This window comes from Orycteropus afer, unplaced genomic scaffold (assembly GCF_000298275.1).
Source record: "Orycteropus afer afer isolate SDZICR_OR568_19922 unplaced genomic scaffold, OryAfe1.0 scaffold00284, whole genome shotgun sequence".
NCBI classification, from domain to species: Eukaryota; Metazoa; Chordata; class Mammalia; order Tubulidentata; family Orycteropodidae; genus Orycteropus; species Orycteropus afer.
This window is the reverse complement of record NW_006921871.1, coordinates 3,295,476-3,302,159: the sequence shown is the minus strand read 5'-3', so window position 1 is coordinate 3,302,159 and position 6,684 is coordinate 3,295,476. Positions and strand designations below refer to the sequence as shown.

Below are 6,684 nucleotides of genomic sequence, written 5' to 3'. Positions count from 1 at the left end.
TATAGATAAGATACAGCAATTGATCAGGCCATGAAGAAAACAAGTAAGAAGATAAGGACTCTTGAATAATTACTGGATTTCTGACTTTGGTGATCAAGTGGTGATTGGCAATATATTGACACAAAGAATATAGAAGGAGAAAGACAACTTGACAGAAAGTTAGCTTGGTTTTGGAAATGTTGAGTTTGAGGAGACTGTGGGATATGTAAATAAAGCTAATTGTTAAGAACATATTTATACATACGAACACTGAACTCAGTAAAGCCAGCTCTACACTGAGATTAAAAACTCAAGGACTAGTTATTAAATAAGCTGAATTCTTACACGATAGATATTACTGTTTACGAGAAGTAGTAACTTTTCAACACCCTTTCTAACAATGCAACCAAGATGTCTGAGGCTGATTAACTGTGAGTTCCCCATAATGGTAAAGATTTCCTATCTTCTTAAACATGTAGTAGGAACATGTTTATCCCCCAATATTGTTCTCCACAGAAATCTTATGCACTATTCTTTATATGAATACATGGTATAAATCTGGGCTGAGAAAAAAGACATCTCCTTAGAAAACCAGGGATTTTCAGTGTATTCACTAATGCATTATATTATTTGGCTTCTTTCCTGCTACCTGAAGGGCCATCTCATTATTATTCTAAATGTAACGTAATATTAGCTATGAATTTCCAGGGAAGGCTGAATTAATAAAAGCCTTAAATGAAATTGAATACTTATTACAAATACATGCATAACAAACATATCATTTATAAATAGCTTTGTGTATAATTACTCATCTATATAATGTACAGCACCTCACAGCTATTGATTTCCAGTAGAATCAAGACACTTGAATTCAGTACACAGGAAGGAAATATAACATCTGTACATTCCATAATCAGCTAATCTTTGGCAAATTCATTAATTTTTTACAAGGAAAAAGGCAGTATCTGAATTCTAAACCTCAAGTGGTTATGTTTCCTGAGCCAACTCAGTTATTGTTAGTGGTTACATGCTAAGAAACTATCAGAAATTAATTTTTAAATGGAAATGGAAGGTGGTTTTGGAGGTTGATGAAGTAAGATAATGAAGTGCAATAGTGAGAAAATTGCTTTCAGATTTGTTCTGAATGTTTTCTGATCATCTCCCTTTGTTTTGTGCCATCAAGTTGATTCTGACTCATAGTAACCCTATCGGACAGAGCAGAATTGCACTCATAGGGCTTCTCAGGCCTTAGGTTGAAATGTCTTTCTCCTGTGGAGTTGGTGGTGGGTTCAAACCTCTGCCCTTTCTGTTAGCAACCAAGCTCTTAGCCATTGTGTCACTAGGGCTTCCTTCAGTTTCTTTACTACACTCATATTCTGAAAAGCACACACTCTCAAACTGCATAATGAAAACCAAAATAATAATAATAATAATAATGATGAAAAGAAAAAATCTACAGATGAAACTCATTTGTGCAGATAATTACTGACAAATGAGTAGTATTTCTTTCCCAAAATAATAGATTTATGTTGCATTTTATTATTTCATTTTTCAGTACTTTATCCAAAATTGAGAAGTTCTTCTTTGCCAATTGCTATATAAAAGGCAATTTATTCCATTGGGTTTGCTTTGCATGAGTTGTTCTGTATGTAACAAAAGAGAAAGAAAACTAAAGATTTTAAAATTCCACATGTCCCCTCAAAATGTCTTCTTTAAAAGTATGTGTAGTTCTTTGATATAAATGATGGACAAAATACCAGGCCTCTGCTTTATCATAATCATGAAAATTGATCATTTGAGCAACACTTCTGGTTAATAAACTGGGAAAATAAAGTCTGTGGGAAGATAATAAGATAGTGCTAATTTCCTGGGCTAGTTTCTTGGACAACAAAGCAAGAGAATCCTCACCAAGGAGGCAAAATCAGTGGACCAAAGGAAGTTCTCAGTGGCTCCTTAATAACCTATTGGTTTGGATTGCTCTAGAGCTAGGAAAGGAGCTCTGGTAGCATAGTGCCTAAGGCACTTGACTGCTAACCAGAAGGCTTGGGGTTCACACCCCCCAGCCCCTCCTCGGAAGGAGGTTGGGCAATCTACTTCCATAGTGATATCGCCTCAGAAACCCAAGGACAGGTCACTATGAGTTGGGTACTACTCGATGGCACATAACAACAACAGAGTTAAGAAGCTGAGTTTTAACCAATACAAAGAGGGAATAAGGTTTTAAAGAAACAAACAATACTGGTAAAATAAGAACTCCGCTGGACAAAGAGACAGACCAAGAAAGAAACATAGCTCTTCTAGAAGGCACTTTGCTGTGTGCAGTTGACAGTCTGACTGAATAATGAGCACTTTCTCCAAATGAGGCTGGCAAAGGAACCCTTTCCAGCTCTGCATTTTATCTCAGGGCCCATTTGCCTGCAGCTGAGGTACTATTACCACTCAAATGTGGATGTAATGTAACCACGTGATACCACTATATTTTCATTTCTAGAAAGATAGCAGAGAAAAATCCCCCAGTGTAATCATGCCAATGTATGCCTACTGTAGGAGAGAGAGGGATTTTTCATTTTGCTCCTGGAGCTGAACCACCAAAGTTGAAAGAAAAAAAAAAATAATAAGCCTCTGAATTAAGAGGAAAAAAATCTGATGTTAGGAAACATTGGCTCATATGCTTTCCCACTCCTAGGAACTAAGCAATTTCAACAAATAATCTTGCTTTGTTTTGCTTTGCTTTCCCAGATGCATGCATCTATTAAAGCATTCCTCTTCTCTGGGGTACCAAAATGAAATATGCAGAACTATTTTAAAGAGGGAAAATTTCAGCATAAATTATATCTTCAACTGCTTGCTTGGGCATCACTCTCTGCTAGGCATCAGAAGGCATTTGGCCAGATTTGTAGGAATTTATTAAACAGGCTACACTTTGCTGAGAGGAGAAGCCAAAGTGGCCAGATGTTCAACATTGCCTCTGTGACCCGTAAAGCCACCTCCCGAGATGCATTCATCCCTGGAAGTCAGGCACCCAGGAAAGGCCATCCTCAGATGAGTCATGTGGGGATTTCCCCAGTACCAGCTAGAAGTATTTTAACCCATACCAGAGGCCTGCTGAATGTTCAGGAGATGAGCATCCCACTCCCTCAGACATATTGTTCTGATATTTCTTCCATAAGGGCAAAGTCTCTAAATAAATCCAAACTGACTTTTATTTGAAAAGAGCAAGTGTAGTTGGTGTGTCCAGGAACTTAAGTCACAGGAGCAATAAATTCTAGCACCCTGTTTCATCTACACAAAGGGGCCTCCAAACAACCATTGGTATTTACGAGGACTGCAGTACCTTGAGTAAGCATTTTCACAGCGGCTGTGTAAAGGTTCTAATGCACAGCATTGCTGCTCCATAGCCAACTTATTAAACCTTAATGGCACTCTTTAAACGCTTTACACCAGGGCTGCAGATAACTCACCCACAGCATGGCTCCTGGAAGCTGCCCTAACTCTACAGTCATCCTGAAATTTATTACCCTTTGACTTGAAAATCCTCGATGCTGGTTTCTTCATTTAAACTGAGGTCTGAGGGCCAAATCCCTCCACCTCCTGTTTTCATATTGTCAATGAGTGAATAATGGTTTTAAATGGTTGAAAATAAATCAGAAGGATATTTCATGACACATAGAAACTATGCAAAACTCAAGTTTCAGTGTGCATAAATGAAGTTTTATTGGAACATGGACAACCATTCATTTATGGATTATCTAAGCCTGCCTTTGCACTATAACTTCAGAGTTGAGAAGTGGCAGCAGAGACTGTAGAGAAGACAAAGCCTAACATATCTGCTATCAGGACCATCACATAAAAAGTTTGCTGATCCCTGATTTAAAGCTTTATCAGTCAGCTTCCTCCTTGTACAGATTACTAATGGTATTATTATCAAGTTAAAGGAGGGCTCCAGGTCACATTCTGTAGTCCTTGGTCAGACTTGATAGCTCCTTAATAGTCAGGCTTGCTGATCCCAATTAAGAAAAGCATGCATGAGTTCTAGGTGGGTTACACAAGGATGAAAACCACATAATGGTGCTTTAGAAACTTCAGGTCTAATTTAGGCAATATGTAATTAAAAAGAAATGTGATATAATTTTGTATTCAAATAACATACCTACAATGCAACCATTGCCATGGAGTCGGATCCAACTCATAGTGACCCCTCCTTGGGTTTCTGAGGCAGTATCACTACAGAAGTAGATTGGCCAACCTTCCTTCTGAGGAGTGGCTGGTGGGTTTGAACCGCCAGCCTTCTGGTTAGCAGTCAAATGCCTTAGGCACTATGCCATCAGAGCTCCCAACATCCCTAAACTTACAGATCAAAATGAATAGTGCCCCCTTCAAAGACCTCACTTTAAAATTTGTAACAAAGAAGTTGCCAGTGCTCAGAAAGCATTGGGGTGCACCTTCTATGCTGCTTCCAGGACCTCTCTTTTGATTATTGCTTAAATCATCTCAATGATACAAAATTTTGATAGATTAAACTTAGATTTGCTTCATTTTTAAAAAATATCTAAAGTCATTCCAAACAATAGTCAGCGGATAAAAGACAGAAGCACATTACCTGTGATAAAAATAGACCTCAAAAATTATTTGCACAATGAATTGAGCTGGTTTTCTATAAGGTGTGGCTAATGTTATGAGTCAGAATCAATTTGACAGTAATGGGGTTTTGGTAATGCAACTTAAAGGAATAAAAACCAGCTGAAGACACATACATTAATTATTTGTGCCCCAAAGTGTACGTTTCTTTGCTGCTTTTCTCTTTTTCTTGTTTAGGTCTCAAATATTTATGGCTACCTGGGCTTTCATGGGATCGCTTCCTTTCTATACCCTCCTCATGCAGGCAGTGGTGATGCAGTGGTAGAGTTCTCACCTTCCATGCAGTAGACCTAGTTCTCTTGCAACTAATGTACTCCAGGCATAGCCACCACCTGTCTGTCACAGGAGGCTAGTGTGTTGCTATGATGTAAAGCAGCTTTCAGCAGAGCTCCTAGACTAAGATGGATAGAGAAAAAGGCCTGTGAGCTACCTACTTCTCAAAATCACCCAATGAAAACCATACGAATCATAATGGTCCAGTTGACAACTAATCACGGGCATGTCACAGGACCCGACAGTGTTTTGTTTTGTTATACATGGAGTTGCCATGAGTTAGGGGCCCACTTCATGGCAGCTAACAACAACAATAACAGCTCCAGTGGTGCAACAGTTCAGCACTCAGCCAATAATCTAAAGGTTGGTGGTTTGAACCCATCTAAAGACCTGGTAATCTGCTCCTGTAAAGATTGCAGCTTAAAAAAACCCCTATGAGGCAGTTTTACTCCATCACTATAGAGTTTCTACATTAAAATTGACTTGATGGCACCTAACAACAACAACAAAAAAAAAAAAACAAGCTTACCACATTGTGTACTACTAATTTTTATCAGTCCCTGCTTGACATCCGGCTGCTCACTGTGGCCTTCCATTTGGCATATCTCTCCTCTATCTCTCTAGCTAGTTCTGATCAATATATCTAAGAAACTATGAAATAATTATACAACATAGCCCTTATCTCAATGGGACTTGCATATTCATAGAGTTTTTTGAGGGAAGTGGTCACAGGATGTCTTGTGTATAATAATACAAAACTTGTGTCATGTTGCCCTGTCCATGACAGACTGAGCAGATGTGCCAGAGGATAGCCAAACAGAGCCTTCCATAGGGCCGTACAGAGAAGTCTTGTTGGATTTTATATATTGAATCTAAGCAGATCTTCTCTTGGGGAGAGAAGAGACAGCAGTATAACTTAAAAAGCCTAAGAGGAAGGAAACATAGGAAATGAGAGGTCAGTAGAAAGAATTAGGGCAGTTAGAAAGATAAGTACAACTTGAGGGCAGTCAAAGGGAAGAACAGCCACAAGAATAATGCCCCCTGCCAAGGTGGAAGGAGATAATACAATTGACAAGTTCACTGGAATTTCTGTGCTATCCCAACTAGTGTGAAAATGTTCTAGTTCTCTATGATGCCTAATTTTGTGGCTGCTAGGAAGATCTCTGGCGATTTCTTACATGCATTTCTCTCAATAACCTAAATGAGTTCCTTCTTTGCAACCTGAAAGAGCTCCAGTTCACAGAAATGTAACTGATTTCCTGTGCATTTAATAACTTGGCTCTGATATCAGAAGCAGAGAATTCTAAAACTGCTTTGAATAGCATTAGTATCCTTGTAGCAAACATACATAATCCCAGGTGTCTTCCTAAAAGAACATTTTTTTGGATGTAGAAGCTCTGAAGATATGTTTTTAAGTGTCATAACCTGATAGACATTGTCATTGAATGTGTCACTTTATAGGATACAATAAGAGCAAAATAATTAATTTATAATAATTCATATAGTGACAAGGCAGTCTAGGTGGTCAGCTAGTAGTTATCATTATAGTAAATGTATGTTATCTCTAATCTTTATATTCTAGAAAAATGCTTAATGTTTCCACTATGCTTAGTTAAACAGCATTATCTGTATTTGTTTAAAAAATCTGAAAAGAATAACAACAAAACTATTTTATAGAATTCTCTTACAATGCATCATATTTTGTAATAAAAATGTAAAGAAACCAAGACATAGCAAATAGTAATCTGTTCAATCACACATTCATTAAATAAGCATTTCCTATATGCTGATAAA

General features: G+C 37.9%; 1 protein-coding gene across 1 annotated transcript in view; it reads right to left on the bottom strand.

Moving 5' to 3' along the window:
- NRXN1 (neurexin 1) overlaps nucleotides 1-6,684 on the bottom strand; it is a 1,670,321-nt gene that overhangs the window by 562,240 nt on the left and 1,101,397 nt on the right. The window lies entirely within an intron of this gene.